The sequence below is a fragment of the Neolamprologus brichardi genome, chromosome 7 (genome assembly GCF_056152115.1).
Source record: "Neolamprologus brichardi isolate AB-2024 chromosome 7, ASM5615211v1, whole genome shotgun sequence".
Lineage (NCBI taxonomy): Eukaryota > Metazoa > Chordata > Actinopteri > Cichliformes > Cichlidae > Neolamprologus > Neolamprologus brichardi.
Window position 1 is genome coordinate 3,387,667 of NC_142110.1, and position 13,495 is coordinate 3,401,161.

General features: G+C 39.9%; 1 protein-coding gene across 1 annotated transcript in view; it reads left to right on the plus strand.

Moving 5' to 3' along the window:
* The first annotated feature begins 2,709 nt into the window (after window positions 1-2,709).
* tspan9a (tetraspanin 9a) overlaps window positions 2,710-13,495 on the plus strand; it is a 215,527-nt gene continuing 204,741 nt past the window's right edge. Inside the window, exon 1 of the mRNA XM_087842842.1 lies at window positions 2,710-2,928. The gene's annotated coding sequence lies outside the window, so the exon portion shown is untranslated. The remainder of the gene's footprint in view (window positions 2,929-13,495) is intronic.

Below are 13,495 nucleotides of genomic sequence, written 5' to 3' on the forward strand. Positions count from 1 at the left end.
TTTGTTCGTTCATTAATTTTCCTTGGTGCCATATAATGTCCACTTCTCCCACTTAGCAACGAAAATATCTTCCTTTAATCTGAGAATGTAAGTCACTTTTTCCATTGCATAGATTTCTCCAACAATATTTAACCAGTCTTTTGAAGAAGGCGGATCCAGTTTGCACCAGTTTCTTGTTATAGCTTTCTTTGCAGCTATCAACAGGATTTTTGTCAAATACAAGTCGTCGTATATAACATACTCTCTAATATTCCCAAGATATACAGTTTTAAAATTGTGTGGTAATTGATAGCCCAAGATATTGCCTATTACAAGAGTCACGTTCTTCCAAAAATTATGCAGTTTCAGGCACTCCCAAAACACGTGCGTATGGTGTGCTTCCATGTTACCACATCTTCTCCAGCATGGCAAACTGTCTTGAGTCTGTTTACTTTTGATTTTTGGTGTAATAAAGAATCGAGTAAGATGTTTCCATCCAAATTCTCTCCAGCATCTTGAGTTAGTCGTTGTGTTCTGGGTTTCACACATATCTAACCATTCCTCAGTTGAGATATCAGTTTTTATTTCCTGCTCCCATTTCTTTTTTTATGTATTCAGTTGATGTTGCCGTGTTCTCTCTTAGATTTTTATATAGTACAGAAATTTCCTTGAATTGGAGGCCCCTGTATGATTTAATTACGCAATTCAGCATGCCATAAGACGTACGCGAACTTCGTACTTCCTTTGAAAAGTAGTCTCTGAGTTGCAGGTACCGGTAAAAATCGGTTTTCTCCAGACTATACCGATCTTTTAAATCTTGGAAACTCATCAAATGGCCATCTTTCATCACTGTACAAATCGCTGTTATTTCTTTTTGTTCCCACTTCCTGAATCCTGAGTCGTGAGCACTTGGTATAACACCAACAACATAGGCAGCCCAGTTTAACATCTTAACCTCCCTTTCCAACTTACTTTGTTTAACTAGAGTGTGGGATGTTATAGGATCAAGGAAATGCTGTAAGGTTTTCTTAAGTTGCTCATTTCCAAGAAATGTCTGGACTGGGACATCCTGTACTTTTATTTCAATATCTTTCCATTTAGCATTAAAGTTCTGATCACACCACTTTATCGCTGGTCTTTTCTATTTTTTTTATTATATTTTATTATATTTTCTCCTACTGTATCATGCTGCTGAGTGACTGCTACTTGTCAAACACATTTCATTGCAATGTTGACCCTGTGCTAACTTGCATATGACAAATAAAACTGAAAACTGAAATACAAAATGATGTTGGTGTTGACTTTGTCCCCAAACTCTTTTCTTGCAAATAGATTTGCATAAAATATCGATTTTCAGCCTTAACCTTGTAGTTTTATTTGACTCGGAAACACTGATGGGAGAGCACACTGAAGAGCTTTTAAGTGCGCTACCATTACACAAGTTTAAACACATAAACTCTGCTTCATGTTGATGCCATCCATCAGGGGGACCAGAACGTGCAGTCTAATGATTATGCCTTTTAAATTTCTCCCAGTAACACGGTTTAATAGCAGCATAACCGTGACCGCAGGAGAATCTAAGAGACATTCATGGTGAGTGATGAGTTCAAGTTTAACTACCAACGTTGAAATCTGACATGTGGATTAAATCATTAAAGCCACCCAAAAGTTACATTGAGCGCCCAGATAGGATGCTTTAACCTCCTAGGACCCGGCGTCCACATATGGGGACATCACATTTTGGATTATCTAGACCACAATACTAAATTTTGCTCTTTCAAATGAGCCATTTTGCTCAAAGGGGCACAATTGTTGTTGTTTTCATTTTGTTTTCATACTCAGGAAAAATGCTGCTGTGTTCAGACACCAAATAAAGAGTTTTGCACGTCTTTACTCAGTTCTATCGAGCACTATAAAGCCAAACAGCAAAGAGAAAATAAAAACTGAATCCATTAAAGAGATCGTGTAAATCAAGAAGAGCTCAATGCACCTTATGGCTACTTATGACTGCATAACTGTGGGGCTGCTGCATTCATGACAGGCTTTGTTGCACATGCATGTGTGCAAATGTGATTTTTCATCCCTGGAAATTTTAGATGATATGCATGTTTACTTTACCAGTGAGCAATGTTATTCTCATCCTAACTTCAGTGTAAATACAACGATGAGTCCAGTAAAGGCTTGTCAGTTAATTCCAAATATTAAAATTCTCCATCCACTCTTTTCCTACTAAATTACTGTGTTTATGCTCACTTTGTCAATACAGCTTCATCATGTTTCCAAAGGAACATTTTTGGGCACCATATTAGCTCTGACATCTCACTCTTTCCTCTACATACTTGCTCTATGCAATCTTTTCAAATACACACAGCAGCTAAAGGAAAGCCTGGTAGCTTACTGAACACGTTTGGACATAGATTTGCTGCTCTACTGGCTCATGAAATATATAACTGTATCAGAAACACCACTCGCTTTTTAATTAATAGGAAACATACTTTAATTTATTCTCTCTGGTCATCTGTCAAAACTTATTATAACTGCCAAACGTTTATATAATCACACCCCTGAGTCACATCTTAATAAATCAAACATGTTTTCCATAGGAGTCCAAGCCTCTGTAACTCATAAAGGTCCGAGTCTGCGACGCTCCAGTCGGAGCCAGTGAGCGAGCCCCTCCTCCTTCCTCAAACTTCATTTCCTCCTCGTCCAACCAGATAGCTCAGTCCTCAATCCATCATATAATATAGCGGGTAAAGACATCTGTCAGGGAGACACGTCCGATTTTTGGAAAGGGTGCTGTCCCAGACACTTTTTGGCAGGACAGAAGTGGGACTACAAACGCGTCCGGCTGGAAAGTTTGCCCAAAGCTGCTCAGCTGAAGTTGCGTGGCAGTCTGACAGCTTCCAGCGACCCAGCTGCAGAGAAACTTTAGAGTTGGGGATTCACCAGGTAAGAAACTGTTTGCCTACATGCTTTTATTATTGATATGATTATTGTTAAACGTGTCGGTGTTTAGGCCGCCACGCTGCTTTTACAGCTTTCTACTCTCCGCTTCACATTTTTTGCATCGACACGCTTGAACGCTTTAAAATGAAACCACTACAGTACGACGTGATGTGATAAGTAAGCGAGCAGCAGTCCGGCAGCCAATTTGACCTTTTTTTAAACTACTGTGGGAATATTTTCTTACTATTGCTGGACTGTAAGTTATTATAGTGGGTCTGTGGAGAATTTCGTGGTTTCAGTATCCCAGTGAATTACCTTTAATGGCTGTATTATTCCCATGAATGCTATTTTATGACCGTGTTCATTTCTGGCAGGGACTTGGCAAGATTTCAATGTGACACTGTGTCATGTTTGATCACTTCAACTTTTCATCCTCCTGCTCTGTTCTCGCTCTATAAATGTTTTAGCCTCTGTCCATTTTAAAGGCTTTTTAAACTTAAGTAAATTTCCCTGTCTTTGGTTTAAGCGAAGCATTTTGCTGCTTCTTTGGTCATATTATAAGTCGATCGTGTAAGTCTGAAGGAATTTGAAGAATCAAAAGCGTATATTCTGGGTCCTTTGCAACAGCTGAATGGGAGGCTGCTATGATACAGCATACTTCCATTCAACAATAGGCTCATCTTTGGAGTTCCTCACTGATTGTCCCTTCTGTTCACCATTGTGCACAGGGCGTGTTTAGTAACAGACATTCTGATCAGCCTAATAAGTATCACCCCATCTTTTTCGCCTAAGGATGCTGCAGATCTCATTTTAGATCTGATCACAGTGAAGAGTCTGAAGCTTTATTTCCATGTGGGCAATGAGTGTTTGTCTGTGTCCTGTGAAGCAGTGTCATGACTGAAAATGAGGATGTGAATAATGTTTTTGTGGATCCCATTTGCAGATATATAATTTAGTGTAGGCCTGGCTGTGGGTAGAGTACCTAAGCATGAAATTATGATTATTTGTTGTATTCCGAGCCTTGAAATGGTTGTTTTTCCAGCCCGTCTTTAAGGCCACCCTCCATTAAAGCCAACTTTTATCTGACTGGCCACAAACAAAAAACGTCAACACCGTTTGGGTTCCCCTGGCCAGAGCTGTGTGCCTGAGATGACCGTATGAAGGATTACTTAGAGCTTAGGGTATAAACAAACAAACAAAAGAAACCTCATACAACTGGGTGTTTAGATCAGTCTGAAGCCTCACAGGGAATATTTGCACTTACACTGACTTCATCACCTTAAACTAACTCCATGTGTATTATAAGCAGTGTTGGGGAGTAACGGAATACATGTGCCGCCGTTACGTATTTAAAATACAAAATATGAGTAACTGTATTCCATTACAGTTACCGTTTAAAAAGGTGGTATTTAGAATACAGTTACTTTGTTGAAATAAATGGATTACACGGCGGTACTTCCCTGTTTCATATTGTGGCGGGTCAGGACTGTTTGGGTTTTGTTTGACAGCTACGTTCTGTTGTTCCAGGCGGCAGCGTTACGGTTGCCATGGTTACAGGGTGACGCTCTCTCTCTGCGTGTTTCCTGGGTGAGAGAGCGCCTGTTGTTGTTGTTGTGCTAAGCTAACAGGCAGAATGCTACAGGTATAGCTCTAAAGAATGTAGCATCATGGGCAGTGTAGTCCGTGCTGCAGGGAGAATGGACTGCCATACACGTTATGTGTCTGTGAGCGAGGGAGGGAGAAAAAGGAAAAGTACGAGCTGTCATCGAGCAGAAACGGGAGCTGGAAGCATGTAAATATAATAATAACCACTGCAGCCAAGAAGAGAGCCTGACGAGCCCAGTTGTAAGTAAGCTATTAAGACTCGACTGTACACCGTGTTCGTGTTTTCCTCTGAAACAATAAGTTCCGTTGGAGCAGCCTTTCAACGCCTCTCTCTGTCTCTGTTAGCAAAGTGACCCAGACAACAAAGTAAAGCTAGTTTTCAGCTATTAGCCCGACACAGAACCCACCGTATTAGCCAGAGGTCCCTTTACTACGGTTCGGAGCCGCGGACCTTCAGTAACAGTAATAAATCACAGCAATAGTACATTCATGTAGTTGTAAACAGCATGATAATATATTAAGTAATCCAAAGTATTCAGAATACGTTACTCTCATTGAGTAACGGAACGGAATACGTTACAGAATACATTTTGGGGCATGTATTCTGTAATCTGTAATGGAATACATTTTAAAAGTAACCTTCCCAACACTGATTATAAGCATCAGTTCATTACCATGTAAGAGTATATAAATGACATAAGTAATGACAAGAATACTGAGTCTAGTTAAATTCTCTGCAAAAAGTTTTATGCATGCTTTCCTTAAAATCAAATATTTTTTTCCTTCCCACAGAAAAATGTTAAATACATAGTAGGCACATTGTTAACGAAACCTACCACAAAGTTTAGACACAGAAGGGGTCAAAGGTCAAAACAGCAGTGCCTTTCCCCCCCTTTTTTAATTTTAATCTCATGTTTCCAAACATGGATGGCACACCATATCTATTCCTGTGTATGAGAGGGGAGTGAGAGGTCTCCGTCTGACCTCACATTCCTCCTCCTCCTCTCATGGTATGAGGTCAGCGCCCCGCCACTGACCTGCTGCTGTTAAGTAACATTTCCATTTTGTTCTGAATTTTCATTTTTGTGGTGGATTATTTTCAGCAGCTCTGGAGGGTACATTTCTCTGTGGCTGTTCTTTAACCAAAGAAATCTACCATCAGAACAGAAATGGCCTGCCTTGGATTAGATATAGTAAAATTGATGGAAGAATTTCATCATAAGTACTTGACATATCCATGAGCAAGCAAAATAAATGCATAAATAAATATAATCTTTGCACACTCGGCTGCCACAGATACAGTAAGGTTGCTGGCAATAGCTAACTTTCTCTAAGGCTACTGTATTTTAATTCAGTAACAGTTATGAGCATTGTGAAGAGGTTTTCCCCTGGGGCACACTGGCTGATTCTCTGCGGTGACAAACAAAAGCGGCAATGTGAGCCTCTCTCTCAACCATGTTTACTTCCTCAGCTTTCGCTGTCCCACGCAGCCGCCGCAGAGTTCGCTTCTCTGTTCTGTCCCTTCGCGAACGTTCCTATTCACTGGGACGAGTAGGCACGACCGTCCGTGCTGGGCAGATTTCATTCTGCGAGGACTCACAATGGGTGAGCTGTGCTGCTATGTCAACATTTAGCTCTCTCTTGTATCCCCCCCCTTTTTTTCTGCTACTTTAATCACATCCCTCCAGGCCAATCAGCAACAGGAAGAGCACAGCGGCCTTTGTCTTTGTGAGAGATAACTGGTTCCTCGCTGCTGTGCACCATGTGCAATGACTCACTCTGACTTTGCAAGTTGCGTCAGGGAAGCCTGCGCTATGTTCTTTATTTTAGACTTTTATATTTATGGCCTACTCAAGCCGTGCATTTATGAGATGCAGATCAGATATCCAAGTCTCAGCTGTGTGCACATAGCCAGCAGCACAGTCTGCGCCTATATTTTGACTTTACAGGCACCTTTTATTTCCAAGTCAGAATCCTGTCTGCTCAGAGTGAAGGTGAAACAGATTTCTCTCACCAAAACTTTATGCCTGAACTCGTGTGATCAGCACTGCAGTACATCGTGTTTCATATTCACTTTCTGTGGGAGAACATTGTTTCCAAATGTGTACAGCGGGGAGCTCTTTTACTGTGTGCATCATTGCCAAACCGACTCACTCTGGAAGAAAAAATCAATAACAATGTGAAAAAGACTAAAGGTGCTACTGACAACACACAATCAGACCACCTTGCTTAGTTTGTGCTTACATTTAATATTCCGTGTGGTCTCGACTGATGCTGTCTGCTCTGCAGTTTTGTTGCAGTCGGAGTGGAATTTGAAACAACAGACTTGTTGTCTTTAGCTTGGAGGACTTCCTTTCCTGGTGGCCTGTTTAGCTGTAGCCTCCATTGTTTGCCTTTGTCTGTGTTGACGGGCGGATATGTGGGAATCTTTTTCATCTGATCTCCAGGACACAGCCGGCCTATAATGGTTGCTGTCTAAAATGACTTCCTCACAGTAACCTGTAAACACTTTTTATTAAAATATTATTTGCAAGCTATCAAATAATTAAATGTAGCTTTTCCTCGTGCAACTAAATAAATAGCAGAAAATAATAACAAACAAATTTGGGTACTGCTTAGACACTGATATCATATTACATATTATGTTTGTCATTTTTTATTGGTGTACTGAAGATATCGTGTGGCTTCATTTTTAAAGTCAAGAGGCCAGAATCCATCTGGTTGCACATAAAAACATTTTCCACATTGAAACACTTACATTTAGTTATAGACCACATCTTTTATAATGAGATTCCCTTATGACATTCCATAAGGGAATCACACTTCTGCAGTTACAGTATATGTCTATGTTTGATGTGATGCTGTTGATTTTATTCGTCATTAGTTGCTTTAGAGTTTAGGCTGTTTTGACCATGATGTGTGAGTGAGAGCTCCACAGGTTACAAGGAGTACTTTGATCATTATCTATCTCAGCTTTAAACATTTCAGTAGTTGAAGTGAAGTGAATAGAATATGGCAGTTAATTCAATCTAAGTGATGTTCTGCTTTATTAAACTTAACAGGAGCACAGAAGTCTCTACTGTTACAATATTACATTAAATTTGCTTTAGGGCTGCACAGTGATACAGTGGTTAACACTGTTATCTTCCATCCAGAGGCTTCTGGATTCAACCTGCAGATCAACCGGGGCTCTTCTTTGTGGAGTCTGCATGCGCTGCCTTGGTTCTGACTAAGCTCTACCATGGTGTACCTGCTTTTCAGTCAGCTGGGTATAGATTCTCTTGCATCAAACTAAGTGTGCAAGACCAGGTACATTAGCATGGATTTGACGGGTAATTCTGTTGCTATGTGCACTCGCACAGTTGTGAAAACGTTGTTTTTGAGAGGTTACGCTAGAAGCCGGCATCAACTATTGTCTTTTAAATCAGCCTCTCTGGGGCTCTTTCGAAGCAGCGTTCCCCCAGTAAACAGATTCTTTGAGATGAAAATATACGAGGATGAGGCAAATGCATTACATCATAGTAAACTTTTTTATTGACAATAGTTAAGTTAAAGTAGTGAGATCAATTCCTGAACGTTGTATCCTAATGAACTTTGACTGTATTGTGTAAATTACTGTGTGAGTTGTGGTGTCTAGTGTGTTTTCGGATGGTTAGCAGTATGACTGTTCTACATCCTGTGGTAGGTAAAAATGAGAGACATTTGTCTATATACTTTTCTGTCTTTGTAAAGTTTTTTTTTGTGTGTAATTGAGTGCTACGTGCTATGACAGAAAAAATAACATGTTCCACTATAACCATCAAATTAAAGTCTGTCTGTGGGTGGCTTACCACCCACAGACAGCTACAGTAGCAAGTGTTTTATCAAACCAGTAATCTTTGACATCAAAGTTCCCTACATGCGTCTTTACACCACAGTATTTATTGCTCCCCTCAATCCATCCACCTATTTTATTAGCTGCTTAACCAACTGAGGATCATTGGAGAGACTGCAGCTGGTCTCTGTGTTATTGTGAGCTCTTTACCTTACAATATAAAGCAGAGAGGTGGTCACTAGCCTAACACAGGGCTACAGTTTGTCTACAGAATGCAAAACTTCAAAGGCCTTAAGGTGAATTAAGCAAAACATAAATAATTTGTTAAATAATTTGATAGAAACATCCCATTTTACAATCAGCCCAGCCACAAATCACGAACCTTTCCATCAGAGAGCACAAGAGTAAATATTCAAATTATTTGAGAGAAAAAGGAAACATTTCCTGTTCTGTTACCTGTATTGGTATAACTTTGGGGGATCGTCTCCTCTGCTGTTCTAAATGCTCGTTGTTATAATCATAAAGATCCCGAAAGAGTAATTTATTACCAGCTTTGAAGCTGTAGTGATTAACTGTACACAAGAGAGCTTCACTGACAAGGCAGAAGAAGCTCTCATGCTTGATGCCAGTGTGCTAATTAAAAACAACTTTATGAGCAACTACAGAGCCTCATGCAACTTGGATTGAGACCTCTCTACACCCACTGAATGCTTTAAACATGAGTCTCCTTCCCTTCTTCCCTTAGAGACTTTCTTGTGGTGACATATTGTTTTGAACTTTATTATATTTCTCCTCCCTGTGCAGATCACCTCCCTATAATCAATCAATCAATAGGACCCCCCCCCCCCCCCCCCCACCTTACACATACAACACAGACATCACATGGGGATACAGGGCGGAGATCGGTAGCGTTACAGAAAACAAACACTGAAATGTACACTACAATGGGAAAGTACAAGAGGAAAAAAAGAGATCTCTACTCATGCTGGGCTCCTGGGAGGACAGCATGTGAACAAAAAAACTCCTCTGCACAAAAAGCACATAAATGTCCACAGCACAACATTATGGAGCAGGTGACAAGCAACGGGGTCAGGTGGGGGGTGAGGAGTAATCCGAAGCAAACACAGCAGCCATCTTGCCCAGCGCTACCATTCCAGCGCGGGCTCAGACCCGCCGTGTTCCCAGGAGGGAACAAGCATCGAAGGCGTTTGGAAAGGGAGGGGGGATGAGTGTGTGCATATCAGTGTATATGTATGTGTGTGCGTGTCCAGAGTTCAGCTGAGACAGTGTCCTTCGCCCTGCTAGGCTAAGTAAACAGTCTTCCAGCCAACCCAGGTGGCCTTGCATGAAATGGGAAGAACAGTCTAAACACAGTCGTTATCAGGGTGTTGTTGTTCGGCTCCAGCCTTGCGACCGCAGCTGGCGCCGAAAGGGTATCCGCATGAAGTGATGGTGCTTTTTACTTTAGTGCAAACAACTCGTATGAATTTCAAAGCAGTTCTAACAGTCCAACACTGGTCTGTCAATCTCCCGTTGGAGAGCCGTGGGCTCCGCCATACTTGCGCTCTGTGATGTTGTCATTCTTGTGCTCAAAAAGCCGATTCTGAGAACTCACAACAGTGTGCATAGGGAGCAGGTGAACGATAAGTGAGTTTGTTACTAAATATTTGGGGAATGCATTATACTTCTAAGTCTCGTCCTGTTCCTCTGTGATGCATGTGTGAGTTATTTGTGGAGGATGATTAATCAAATAGGCTCCATTCATCGGTTCATTGTGGAAGAATTGAATCCCATAGAAAATCACTCCAAAACATTTACATATAAATGCTTTTAAATAGAGTCACACGTCAGCTGTTTAAAACCAAAGATACCATTATATGGAAACCATTACCAAACCTTTTCTGTAGAAGAACCTTAATCAGAGACATGGTGTTTATTAAAATGAGTAAACCACAATTCTGCAGTCATGCAATAAAGCTCAATTAATGCTCCAACTCTTAGTAGGCTGCTTAAATATGCTTTTGATGTAAAATCCAAATAAGCAAGGAAACACCTAATAAAATCCAGTAAATGGTTAAAATGCAAGCTTGTGGTCAGACTTGCTCCTCTGTATTAACTTGCAAAACTGTGGCTACTGAGAGTAAAAAACATTTGTCTTTGCTGCCAAAAACTCTTTTAATGATAGATTAAAAGAAATAAATGCTGTATCAGAAAGTGCACAGACCGTGCATCCAGTTTATTCCTCCAGCAAATGCACAGTTTGTGCACATTTACTGTGGAGTCACAGATTTTGAGCTGCATGCAGGACATACACATTGGCAGACCACATACATCTTATTGGCTTGGGTAGATAAAAACACTTGTACAGCACATATACTGTACGTTAGTGCTGTTGTTTGATTTGTGCCTCTTCTTCATCCCGCTTGCTCTGTTAGAAAGGTCATGACAAAATAGCCAACTGGAGACCAACATAGAAAGCTCTTTATGTTCGTTTGTCAAATGATTGCAATCAGTCCTTGAACAAAATACAAAATTATTAATTTCTCCCATTCTGGGTCATCTTCTCTTTCCTTTACTTAATACTTGCAGTTGTAAGTAGATCGAAACTTCAGTGGGTCTCTGATTACAACCCACGGGCGAAGGTGCAGTTTTCATTTGAAGAGTGACCTGTTTTCAACCCCTAACATCAGACGTCAGGCCAGAAGCATGCATATCATTTTAAATGTTGCTGTTGTTGCTGAAGGGTCATGATTTTGACACGGTGAAGGAGCTCCAGCACAGAGTGATCTAAAGATAGCACAATCGCTGGAGGCAGCCTAGTTGTGCGTGAGGAGAGAAAAGGAGAGAACAGCGTAATTTTAAAAAAGTTTTATAATGTATTTATTCATTTGTGTAATTGAGTGTTACGTGCTATGACAGGAAAAATAACATGTTCCACTATAACCATCAAATTAAAGGTTTTCAAAGCAGACAAACTGTGGGTCTTTGCAGTGATTGGCTTACACCGTAATACTGTAATAGAAAGGTACAATAAATAATTTCACCCTTGCAGATTAACATATGTAATTGTCATTTTGATGATCTGAACACACTGAACATTTGGATGTTTATTTTAAAACAAAATATCGAAACACCCAAATCCCACGTTTTCTGCATTATTATAGATAAAAGGCTAAAGCTAATTAGAAAAAAGTACCTTTTAAAAGAAGCAGTTTTTTTCCCGTGTAATTAAATGTAAAGTAACTTATTTTACACCTCCAATGAGCCAGGCTATCATTTCTGAAAAGAACATTTAATAAACCTTTTTGTATTTATTTGCATCAGTCAGCTCTTAACCCTGTACCTGAAGCATGGACACTATAGAAACACCTGAAATGATGATAAGTTTTTAGGTTTTTTAAATCTTGCTGCTGTTCTGCACTTGTAGTTTTTAAAACATGCTGTATTGCTGATTTCTGAAAGTTCCAAATAAAAATATGAATATCTCCGTTTCTTTTATTTGGAAGAAAAAGCAGTGATCCGTTTTGATTGAGGGCAATGAACCTGTTATTGTGTTGAATAGCTGACGCTTTCTCCATATTCTTGTAGCTGAATGAGATTCTTCAGCCAAGCATGCAGTGAAAACATATACAAAGCCACATATATCACAGCAAATCCCACTTCTAATGCTCAACCCAGACAAGCTATCAGGGTGTTGTCGTGTTGAAGAGAATGACCATGATTTTTGCGATTACAGATCTAAAATTGTCAACCCAGTAAATTCTGCTCGAGTCTTTTACTCAGTTATGCTTATTTTTGTTTGTTTGTTTCACACTGTGGGCAAACAAGCTATGTCTTATTAAAACAAGCTTACAGTGCCTGGGTTAAAACTCCACTAACCAAATGCTTACTGTTGGTGACTGCATGCTGTTGAGAAAACGACTCAAAATATTAGAAAAAGTACATTTAGTACAGAAAAGTGTCCCTACGTTGTTTCTTTGTTTGAGTTTTCTGCTTTGAATAAGTAGTGGTGATTATTTTGATGTATATACTCGAGATTGTGTGTGATACACCAACACACTGTGACATATCATTGTGAAGTGGAAGGAAAAAGATGCATGATGTGCATTTGCATTTAGCCCCCCTGAGTCAATACTTTGTCGAATCAATTTTCCCTGCAGTTAGAGTCAGATTAGCTGGAGAGCGTTGTTGAAGAGCAATTTTCAAGTCATGCTAATAGGATTTAGGACAGGACGTGTCTGGACCTTGACTGGGTCATTTAAACATACGGCAAAATGCTCAATTTTGGTTTCATCTGACCAGAGCTTGCTGTGTCCCCTACATGGCTTGTGGCAAACTGCAAACAGGATTTCTTATAGCTTCTTGTTAGATTTGTGAAGTGCTAATGTTTGTCCTGAGGACTTTCTGCAGCTCCTCCAGGGTTACCATGGGCTTCTCGGCTGCTGCTCTGTGTAGGTAGATGGCACTGTCTTGGTAGGTTTGTAGTGTGTTATACTCTTTCCATTTTTCAATGTTAGCTTGAACAGTGCTCCGTGAGATGTCCAAAGCTTCGGATATGATATTTCTATAACCTACCCTTTAACTCTGAATCTGCTTTCAAAATCTGAAGTAAGATCTGGTTACGAAGTTGACATCTTGAAAAGTGAGTTACTTGGATCCTACATGCCACACTGTTGTGGTTGTGTCCAAAGCTGCATAAATTTTAGAAATCCATTTTCAAACTTGTTCTAAGTAGGGCTGCCACAAACGATTATTTGATAGTCGACTAGTCACCGATTATTTTTGCGATTAGTCACTAATCAGATCATCATCCATTGGACGTACAGCGTACAGATTATTGCACCAGCAGCATCTGCTCTTATATAACTATCATTAGCTTACAGCTTTAAGTGTTTAAGGTATGTGCTAACTAAAAATAAAGACAAGATGATAGTTTATTAAATTTTAATGAAATTTGCAGATTGTTTCGGTGAAGTTTAATAAACTCCTTGCTATCTAAAATATAACAGGACACCGGAGTAAATTCTCGAGCATCTCACACTTCTGATAATCAGCTGTCTGCTTGACGTTTATTCAGCTGTGTAAAAAACTATAACTTTAATCTCAGCCAAACCGATTTACTCAGGAACAAATAAAATACTGAAAAAAGCC